The sequence below is a fragment of the Schistocerca serialis genome, chromosome 7 (genome assembly GCF_023864345.2).
Source record: "Schistocerca serialis cubense isolate TAMUIC-IGC-003099 chromosome 7, iqSchSeri2.2, whole genome shotgun sequence".
Classification (NCBI taxonomy): Eukaryota; Metazoa; Arthropoda; class Insecta; order Orthoptera; family Acrididae; genus Schistocerca; species Schistocerca serialis.
In genome coordinates, this window is record NC_064644.1 from 589,345,169 (window position 1) to 589,356,643 (window position 11,475).

Sequence of the window (11,475 nt, forward strand, 5' to 3'; positions counted from 1 at the left end):
GTGCAGCAATATATTTTAATAATAAGCGTTTAAGTGGATTACATGATCCTGCTGAAGATCATGATGCATGTACGAAAGTTTATGTGGATAACGCCGTGGAAAAACTGAACGCATTCGATGTAAGTGAGAGCTCACTTACGGTCAAGCACCGCAAAACCATCACTAACTTAGCTGATCCGCGAACTGATGATGATGCAGCAACGAAAAAATACGTAGACGACATCCGTAGAAGAATCGAAAATTCTGTGAAACGTGTGAATGACAAAGTTGATTCTGCTGAGAAGGCAAAGCCGAGGGCAAGTGGTGTAGTAAGTAAATCGTATGTCGATCTGTTGTTCCAAAAGCTGCAAAATCAGCTTAGCGACTTCAGGGAGCTACAAAACTCTATACGTACATCTATGAATGCTGGAGTTCAAAACTTTTTAGACTTAATTAGTGTAACAGAACGAGTTTTAGACGTGCAGAATAAACGCATCACGAATGTGCGCGAGCCAATTTTAGACTCGGATGTTGCAACAAAAGGTTACGTTGAAAAAAATCGAATGTGTTCCATCATTTTTAGAATTGACAGCATCCCTTCAGGAGATCCCAATGAATCAGCTTACCTTTTACACAATGGTCAGTATGAGTATGTATTACCTTACACTGGTAAAGTTATTTTACGCTATATTACCCCTGATATTGAAACAATTAGCTTGGAAGTGAATGAAAACAGTTACCAACTTTTGATGAATACGGAGATTGACGTACGTAAAAGAGACAGATTCAAGTTCCATAAAGCCTCGCATTTAACACTTGGAAATCGTCCACTTCATGCTGAATTTGAATATCGGGTTGTAAATTAAAGTGTAATTTATCTGAGCAGTTGCGTACTACAAAGCACTCGCAATTATCATCATGTTCCTCAGATTCCTAACAGACGTCAACGAGTGCACATCTTACACGCTAGCATTAAAGACCTATATAGGAAATGGAGAAGGTGAGGAAAAAAAAAGAAAGTGCACTTTCCAAATGGAGTATGTACCTCAGTGCACATTTTAAATGATTGGGATTTTTTGGTATACAGAGAGGCTCGCATAGGGCTTTGCTGGCAACGTGCCGCCATTGACAGTCTTCGATTCAAGCAACGTATAGAACAAATGTGTAAAAATTATCTCACCAATCCTCGACGATGCGCATAGGCAGCGTGTGATAAACACATACTTTGAAACCTCTAAGTGAAGAAATTACTGTTACAAATTGAGATGTCTAAGTAAATTTAGTTCAGATAGCGAGTGGGCAGTTTTGAGCTAAAAACATGCTGCACGATTCGATTAAACGAAACATTAATATTAAAAAACAGATCGCTAAAGCTAGGCAGAATATTCGTAGAAAGATGCTATCTCTACATAAAAGAGAAGCTGAAACAAAATCTGTGCTGGAAAAGACATTTAAGCCCATTTCACAACCACTAAAGGAACTGATTTACCTATTTCCGGCGAGAGAAAACAATAGCAATTCTGCAGCTAGATGTCAAGACAATATCAACGGCTGTGACATTAAAGAAAAATATGATGACGATGATGATGTGGAGAAAAAAAACAACGAAAAGTAGCAGAAAAATACAAGAGTTGCGTATAGCAGAAAATGCAGCTGGTCGACTGTCGGCTTCGTATTTTAATAAACCTATAGACAAAACGCGCGACACCGTGTACGGCGTAAGATTTGATCCATTATCAAGTGAATGGATGATTGGAAACTTACCAGTGGAAGTTGATGAAAATGACTTAATAATACACAACGTAAGATATCCTGGAACTAGAGGGCTATACAGTTTATTGTTCAAAATCAAGCCTAAGAATTACACGAGCCGTGATCTTCAAAATTATGCAAAAATTCTGAAGGCAACCAATGCCTTTAGATAACAATACCTCGCCTTCAAGCCTGTAAATGCATACAAAGGATATAAGTATACACGTATCATAAAGCCATTAATTGGAATACTTGAGGGTCCAAAACGTCGTACTGCAGCAGCAGCAGCAACTGCAACGGTTTCCCTAACATCTACAGAAAAAGACCGTGAAGAGGATAATAATAGAAGCGAGGATGACGATAGTGATGATGACATTGTTGGGGAATACAAAATTGGTAAAGCAGCGAAAATAAAAAGTAAAATACGTACAGGACAAGGAATTCCCTCTGTACCTGGAGTAAACAGAGAAGATGAAGAACAAGAAGTAAAAATTGACTGGAAAGACTATTCACACAAATCACATGTTGACTACATTCACTGGAATAACCCAAACGAACTTGTTGAACGTCTAGTTTTTCTCCTTGCATCAAAAACAGCCGGCAACAACTCACACGACAATGAAATTATTTCAATAGAGGAAGAACTCCGAGAAGCTGCAATTATTGCTTAACATAAAAGAATAAAAAAACTAATCTAGCAGTGCTTAAAACTTTGTATATTCATATCAACTGAATAAATAAACATTTTCACTTCAAACTATTTTTTTTTCTTTTGTGGTTTACTCTTTTATTTCTCATATCCTTCACAAAGAAACAAATCTAAGTATATTTGATTACAGAGAAAACTGTAATTGTAAACTGTGTGTGTGTGTGTGTGTGTGTGTGTATGTGTGTGTGTGTGTGTGTGTGTGTGTGCGCACGTGCGTAACAAAAGCAATGGTCCCATAACACTCCCCTGAGGCACGCCAGAGGTTACTTTAACGTCTATAGACGTCTCTCCATTGAGAACAACATGCTGTGTTCTGTTTGCTAAAAACTCTTCAATCCAGCCACACAGCTGGTCTGATATTCCGTAGGCTCTTACTTTGTTTCTCAGGCGACAGTGCGGAACTGAATCGAACGCCTTCCGGTTCAAATGGTTCAAATGGCTCTGAGCACTATGGGACTTAACTTCTAAGGTCATCAGTCCACTAGAACTTAGAACTACTTAAACCTAACTAACCTAAGGACATCACACACATCCATGCCCGAGGCAGGATTCGAACCTGCGAGTGTAGCGGTCGCGTGGTTCCAGACTGTAGCGCCTTTAACCGCTTGGCCACCACGGCCGGCGAACGCCTTCCGGAAGTCAAGGAAAATGGCATCTACCTGTGAGTCTGTATCTAATATTTTCTGGGCCTCATGAACAAATAAAACGAGTTGAGTCTCACACTATCGCTGTTTCCGGAATCCATGTTGATTCCTACAGAGTAGATACTGGGTTTCCGGGAATGGCATGATACGCGAGCAAAAAGCATGTTCTTAAATTCTACAACAGATCGATGTCAGAGATATAGGCCTATAGTTTTGCTCGACGACCCTTCTTGAAAACTGGAACTACCTGTGCTCTTTTTCCAATCATTTGGAACCTCCCGTTCCTCTAGAGTGGTAGTGAAGTGGCGTGTGTGTGACGGTTGAATGGGCCCAAACCAGTAAGGCGGCTCTACAAGGCGACGTGGGCTGTTGTGGCCGAGCGGTTCTAGGCGCTTCAGTCCGGAACCGCGGAACCGCTACGGTCGCAAGTTCGAATACTGCCTTGGTCCTGGATTTGTGTAATGTCCTTAGGTAGGTTAGGTTTAAGTAGTTCTAAGTTCTAGGGGACTGATGACCTCAGATGTTAAGTCCCATTGTGCTGAGAGCCATTTGAACCATTTTAGGCGACGTGGCAGAATGGCCGTAAGGAGCTGTCGAGTTTGGACGTATTCGTGGTCACGATATAAATAATTGCTCGATTTGTTGATGTATCAACATAGACTGTACAAGGTTTCTACAACGAATGGTGTACCACAAAGCTTAAGAGCAGTGATCGTAAAAGAGCCTAGCCACCAGGGAACCGAGATGAGTGTCACGCCTTGTGAAAGGCAACCATTTACAAACCCGACAAGAATTACGACTCGAAATGAACACAGGGCTGTCTCAAACAGTGTCTGAGTGAACATAGTGAAGATATCTGTATACCATGCAATTTCGCAGCTGGGTAAATCGCAAAAGGCCGTTGGTCGCAGCACGTCATATGTTGCACATCCCCAGTGGGCCAGATAACGCAGAAACTGGACAGCAGAATTCATGTACCAGTACTATCGTTGTTAAGATTGTAGAGTAGTCAACTTTCAGAGGTATTCATGTGGTTCAAACTAAGAAAAAGATGTCCTGTAAATGTGGCCTCTGATGTGCATACGCTAAGTATTATGAGAACTTGTTCACCTTCGATACTGAGGAACATATCTCTTCTACTGCAAGCTCTCTGATTTCCAAATTTTCTGAGAAGGTAGTATGGACCAAAACAAGAAAAAATAGTCCAGTAAATAAAGACTCTAAAATGCATACCGTATGAGGTATGGGCGCTTCGTTAGCAGAAGATGCATGTTGCACGGTAGTGGAGTGCTCATAACTCTTAAGGTATGCATTTCAGACCCCGCGTTTACTAGCATTCTATCCTTGTTATTGTCCATATTAACGCATCTGAAAGTTGTCTTCCCTGAAATCTTAGCAACAACAGTACCATTGTCAGATGTATCACAACGCTCTTCGTTTATATTTTACGATTCGGTCGTTGCCGAATCAGGGCCCCTTTAAACAGTTTTATACACTTACTCATGTCCGTCATCCTTGAAAGTTGTAACATCATGACGGAATCACCCTGTATGATAGTCAAACACGCTGTAGATTCAGCAACTGAAAGTATCCGTTAGCTACGAGACAAATTGTCCGCCTCCGTAACTGACCGGTCTACAGCACCCGCGATAAATCTCCGGCACTGCCAGGGATTTATCTTTGGTGGAAGAGCTGGAACTGGGTGCACTATAATCTTATTGAGGCCAATTGAGGAGATACTTGAGCGAGTAGCTGCTTGTTCAATATGACAAAAGCTCCAAAAGAACTGGCAGTGTGGTGTAGTAAGCCCACGCCCCTCCAATCCCCACATGACGCTATATGGAGGAGGACGTCACTGTGGCTGGTCGGCTTTGCCGTGGCTCCTTGAGCCAGGCCACGGAGTCCATTTTAAATGGCAGTCTAATCAAGTAAATATTAAGGTGCGATTGTAGACATACAGCAGGTAATATAACTGAGGAAGCAACTGTTTTCTTCAAGCTAGCAGTTCCAGTTTCTAATTTACTAGCTTAAATATCGCTGGCGTAAATACAAACATTGCTAACTGGTACAGCGGTTGTTTTTATGTAGTTAATGTAACACACAAGTTAAGTTTGTATAATTTGGTTGTTCTCTATTAGCGAATACGTTTACTCACTCCACACCCTTTCTGATGTGGTATGTAGAACACGATGACTTAATGAATGAATGAGAAAACGTGAATCTGCTATTTCGCGGATCATGGAATTCGTGCTAATGCTGTATCCAATGGGCACAGAGATTTTTTTTCCACGCGGTACAGCAGTGGTCTTTAGGTCACCTGCTCGACAGGCGGGTATTCGTTTCTACAAAACCACAAACACTTCACGCTAATGTTTAGGATCATAAATCATATCTTATGTTAGAGTCAGTACCATGTTCCAACTCTATATTCAGCTTTGACCGTAAAGCTGACATAAAGTTATTGTGGTGCGGCTGTTTCAATTGACGGCAAAGGACAACTCTTCGTGCCGATTATTTGGCGAATTTTCTATACGTGGGACACGGTGAACAGTGTTAGCTTCCCATATCTACGACAGCGTGTTGCACAGGTGGTTAAAAGCTGTTGTTACGAAGTAATGAGAAATAGTAACGATTGGTCAGTGTACTGTTTTGTTAGAGAATAATTTTGACAGGATATAACTTCTAAATAGCACTTCATGAATCGGTGTATAAGAAACGATCAAAAATTTTCTGTCTTCGGGCGTTGCTGTATCGTATATGAAACATAGCGCGACTCGGTTGCGGGTATAAAAGCACCGACATGTATGTCAATGGTTAGTTAGCTTTCGAACGAAAACTTTTTGATTGGCCTTTATAATTTGCGCTCTTATACAGTGAAGAGCCAAAGAAACTGGTATAGGCATGTGTATTCAAATACAGAGATATGTAAACAGGCAAAATACGGTACTGCGGTCGCCAAAGCCTATATAAGACAACAAGTGTCTGGCACAGTTTTTAGATCGGTTACTGCTGCTACAATGGCAGGTTATCAAGATTTAAGTGAGTTTGAACGTGATGTTGGAGTCGGCGCACGAGCGATGGAACAGAGCATCTCCAGGGTAGCGATGAAGTGATGATTTCCCGACCATTTTACGAGTGTACCGTGAATATCAAGAATCCGGTGGAACATCAAATCTCTGACGTCTCTGCGACTCGAAAAAGATCTTGCAAGAACGGGACCAACGACGACTGAAGAGAATCGTTTATCCTGACAGAAGTGCAACCCTTCTGCAACTTGCTGCAGATTTCAATGCTTGGTCTTCAACAAGTGTCAGAGTGCGAACCATTCAACGAAACAATAATCGATGTGGGATTTCGGAGCCGAAGGCCCACTCGTGTATCGCTGATGACCGCATGACACAAAGCTTTACGCCTCGCCTGGGCCCGTCAACACGGACATTGGACTGTTGATTACTGGAAACATGTTGCCTAGTCGGACGAGTCTCGTTTCAAATTGTGTCGTACTGATGGATGTGTACGTGTATAGAGACAACGTGATGAATCCATGGACCCTGCATGTCAGCGGGGGACTGTTCAAGCTTGTCGAGGTACTGTAATGGTGTGCGACGTATGAAGTTGGAGTGATATGTGATCCCTGATATGTCTAGATACGACTCTGACAGGTGACAAGTACGGAAGAATCCTGTCTGTTCCCCTTCATCCATTCATGTCCATTGAGCATTCCTATACACATGGCAATTCCAGCAGAACAATGTGACACCCACACTTCCAGTATTGCCACAGAGTGGCTTTAGGAACACTCTTCTGAGTTGAAACACTTCCGCTGGCACCGAACTCCCCAGATACGAACATTATTGAGCATATCTGGGATGCCCTACTAAGTACTGTTCAGAAGAGATCTCCACCCCTCGTACTTTTACGGATTTATGGACATCCCTAAAGGATTCATGGTCTCAGTTCCCTCCAGCACTACTTCAGGCGTTAGTCGAGTCCATGCCACGTCGTGTTGCGGCACTTCTGCCTGCTCACGGGGGCCCTGCACTATATTAGGCACATGTACCAGTTTCTTTGGCTCTTCAGTGTACATTGCACAGTGAAGATTGGGCACATTACTTGTTAGTAATAGAGTAGAAGGAACCATCTACTAGAGACTTACCTGTAGCCCGAAAACAAGAAAATTAAATCACTTTTGTTGTTTCTAGCCATTTGCGTATGCTGTCACTGAGCGTGTGGAAGAACGAAGTTGCTCCGTGGAATAGGACATTGAATTTTGTTTTAAACTTGGGTTTCATGTGATGTAGTTTATGATTACAATCCTGTTTATAGTGTTTCACATGCAGTAATTTTAGCCAGATCGGAGTTCAGTGTATAAACATTCAGAAACTTATGATTCTTCCATCTACATATTGAAAATAACTCATGAGTATTATTTGTTTAGGAGCAGCAAGGAAACAGGGAAATGAATTTTATACGTAAAATTGCGATAACACAGATTGATTCGGAAAAGGACGAAGTCCTGTGAGCACTTAGTGAAAAAGAATTGAAGTATAACAGTATTATCTAGTGCAATGACGTACCACCTCGTGATACTGATATTGTTTCAATTTGTCTGCATTCAACGAAATAAATAAACAACAGCTGAAATCACCACTGTACTCATACTGATACTAAATAGCTCATAAACAAAATAGTTTTATTTATTTTCTGAGACATTGTAAACAATCTTGTATTCAAACACATTTAAAATCAGTCCATAAGCTATTATGTTTAAAGTTTAAACCATAAAGGTTTTTATTATCAGAAACATAACTCGAGAATGACACGCAGACAGCACGCACGCACAAACGCGCATTCACTCAATCACTCACTCTCTCTCTCTCTCTCACACACACACACACACACACACACACACACACACACACACGCGCGCGCGCGCGCGCGAGCGTAAATAGAATACGCAACGTTCACATTGTTGCAGATAGGTTCATTTTATATTAGTATTTTAGTTGCATAAAAACGCCAAAGAAATTCGTTCTCTTCAAAACAATTTTTGACTTACAGAAACTGCAATCATTTCTATATGTGTAGCGCATCAGTAGCGTTCACATTTTCACTCTGCCTTTCATCTTTATGAGTTTCTGTGTAAACGATATTAGTATCAAGAATGTTTTGAACAGTAATAACGTTATTTGTCTTCACTGCCTGATTATTTTCTTGTTAGGATGCAGAAGAGTCAGATTTCGCACTTGATGAAACTTTTCTTGTGAGAAATGAGGAAGATGATTTCCTTTTCTGTTTTGTCAAAGGATGGTCCCTTGAAAGGAAAGGACTTCTGTTTATTACTGATTTAATGCAGGCCGACCACACTTGCTCAGCTTCGAGCTTCCAAGTGCGCTGTGTATCAGATATCCCACATTGGTCTCAAACATCACCACCTAACGGGTTTAGGTAATACACAGTGAGGATGTGATTCTGAAGGGCTTGTTTGCTTGCTTTAGAGTAAAATCGCCGAGGGGAACACTTCAAGTCGATTGGCTGGCGTAACCATTAACTAGCTGAGCCCTCTAGCATCGCCACACACCGCAATAACGAGTGTCAGTTTTCAAACATTGACGACGCGAGAAAAGTTAGACTTATCTTGATAACGATCGATAAGGGGGTAGCTAATGTCTACTTCTTCAGACAAGACATACGGCGTGGATAAGACGGTGTAAAAAGAAGGAATTATCTGAGTGGAGAGAAATCGGAAGATTTCATTAGCATGTACAGACAAAATAACTGTTACAATTTCAGATATTCAGGAGAAAAAGCTTCACAAACTGAGCAAGTCAATAAATAACGCCTTGATCCAATCTTTGCCGGCCGGAATGGCCTTGCGGTTCTAGGCGCTGCAGTCTGGAGCCGAGCGACCGCTACGGTCGCAGGTTCGAATCCTGCCTCGGGCATGGATGTGTGTGATGTCCTTAGGTTAGTTAGGTTTAATTAGTTCTAAGTTCTAGGCGACTGATGACCTTAGAAGTTAAGTCGCATAGTGCTCAGAGCCATTTGAACCATTTTTTTTTATCCAATCATGGCCCTTGCACAAGCAGTTATTCGACTTGGCATTAGTTCGTACTGTTGTTGGATGTCTTCTGGGGGATTATCATGCCAAATACTATCCAATTGCCACGTTGGATTGTCAACATCTCAATCAGGTTGGAGGGGCTGTCCATAATGTTCCAAAGGTTCTCAGCTGGGAAGAAATCCGACTACCTTACTGGACGAGGTAGGGTTTGGCAAGCAGGAGGCAAGCGGGGGAAACTCTCGCTGTGTGCGGATGGGAAATGTAAGCCCAGGATAGCTTCCCATGAGAGGCAAGTAAACGGAGAGTGGAAGATCGTCGACACACAACTGTTTTGCAAGGGTGCTGCGGATGACAATCAAACGGGTTCTGCTGTGACGAGCAATGACATCCCTGACTGTGAGTTCCTGACGTCTGGCAATACGGCGGGCAACAGTCAGTCTGGTAATCACACCACTGACCGGGATGTCTCCAGACAAATATTCGCTGGTATCGGGGTTCACTTCGAAGAGGGACTCCTCCCTGGAGACATCTACTCGAGTCAGTGAGATTCCAGGCTGAAGATATCTTGTCTCCGTGCTCGCTTGGCCATCAAGCTCGTCGGATCTCTCTCCAGTTGCGAAGCTCCAGTGCGTTATGGGCAGGGGCTTCCGACGGTCGAGATTTTGATGATCTAACACGCTCATTAGAGAGAATTCGGCACGATTCCCTCTGGAGGACAACCATCAACTCTCTCCATCGATGCCAACTGCTTTCACAGGGGGCAGAGATGGACCGACATGTTACTGACAAGGGAACCTCCCCATCGCACCCTCCTCAGGTTTAGTTATAAGTTGGCACAGTGGATAGGCCTTGAAAAACTGAACACAGATCAATCGAGAAAACAGGAAGAAGTTGTGTGGAACTATGAAAAAAATAAGCAAAATATACAAACTGAGTAGTCCATGCGTAAGATAGACAACATCAAGCATAGCGTGAGCTCAGGAGCGCCGTGGTCCCGTGGTTAGAGTGAGTAGCTGCGGTACGAGAGAGCCTCGGTTCACGTCTTTCCTCGAGTGAAAAGTTTACTTTTTTATTTTCGCAAAGTTATGATCTGTCCGTTCGTTCATTGACGCCTCTGTTCACTGTATTAAGTTTAGTGTCTGTGTCTTGCGAGCGCACCGCAAAACCGTGCGATTAGTAGACGAGGACGTGCCTCTCCAATGGGAACCGAAAACATTTGATCGCAAGGTCATAGGTCAACCGATTCCTCCACAGGAAAACGCGTCTGATATATTCTATACGACACCGGTGACGGTATGTGCGTCACATGACAGGAATATGTTGTCGACCCACCTAACTTGTACACTTGGCGAATGGGTAAAAAGATTCTTCTACCTTGCCCGATTTAGGTTTTCTTGTGGATGTGATAATCACTCCCAAAAAAGTGATGAAAACATAAGAGTTTGTCACATAAACTGCAACAAATGAATACAACAGTTTCACAGTCACACAGTTTTCCCTGAGCTCTGTCAAAACATATGTTTTTAAGGTTTTCAAATTTTTCCGCATGTAGACCGTCAAATTCTGCATATGTCCGAGCAAATCTGAACATGTCTTGGAATTTTGGAGAGCGAAGTTGATTATGTAAAAAATTAAACTTTTCACTCGGGGGAAGACTTGAATCAAAGACCTCTCGTTTCGCAACTGCTCACGCTAACCACGGGACCACGGCGCTCCTGAGCTCAGACAATCCTTGATGTTGCATATCTTGCGCATGAATTACTCAGTTTGTATATTTTGCTCATTTTTTTCATAGTTCCACACAACTTGTTCCTGTTTTCTCGATTGATCTGTGTTCAGTTTTTCAAGGCCTATCCACTGTGTCAACTTATAACTAAATCTGAGGAGGGTGCGATGGGGAGGTTCCCTTGTGAGTTGCTCACTCTGTGAAGCTCTTTCTGCTGAATAAATGACGCAACTTTTCTGAAATCGTTATCGTATGTTTGTGTGTACATGTACATTACCTCCACTGATTTCTGTCCCACTCGGGTAGTTATTTCTTAGTGCGCTGTTTATAAGCTTTCTTCTGTTGGAGAGTATTTCGAGACCTTCAGAGATGGTATTCCAATTTACCATCCACGACAGGTGCGGATGATGTGAGCTCGGTTGCCTGTCTTGAAGCGCGCGAAATATTTTCCGGTCCGGTTTCATTGTGCCCATTTCACGCAGTATGCCGTCCTCGGTCGACACGCGATGGAATGCGTTCCGTTTGTGAGTGACTGGACGAACACTGTAGCTGCCGCGGGGCCGTTGCCTCGGCCGCAACCGCGACGGCTTGGTGTCGGCCC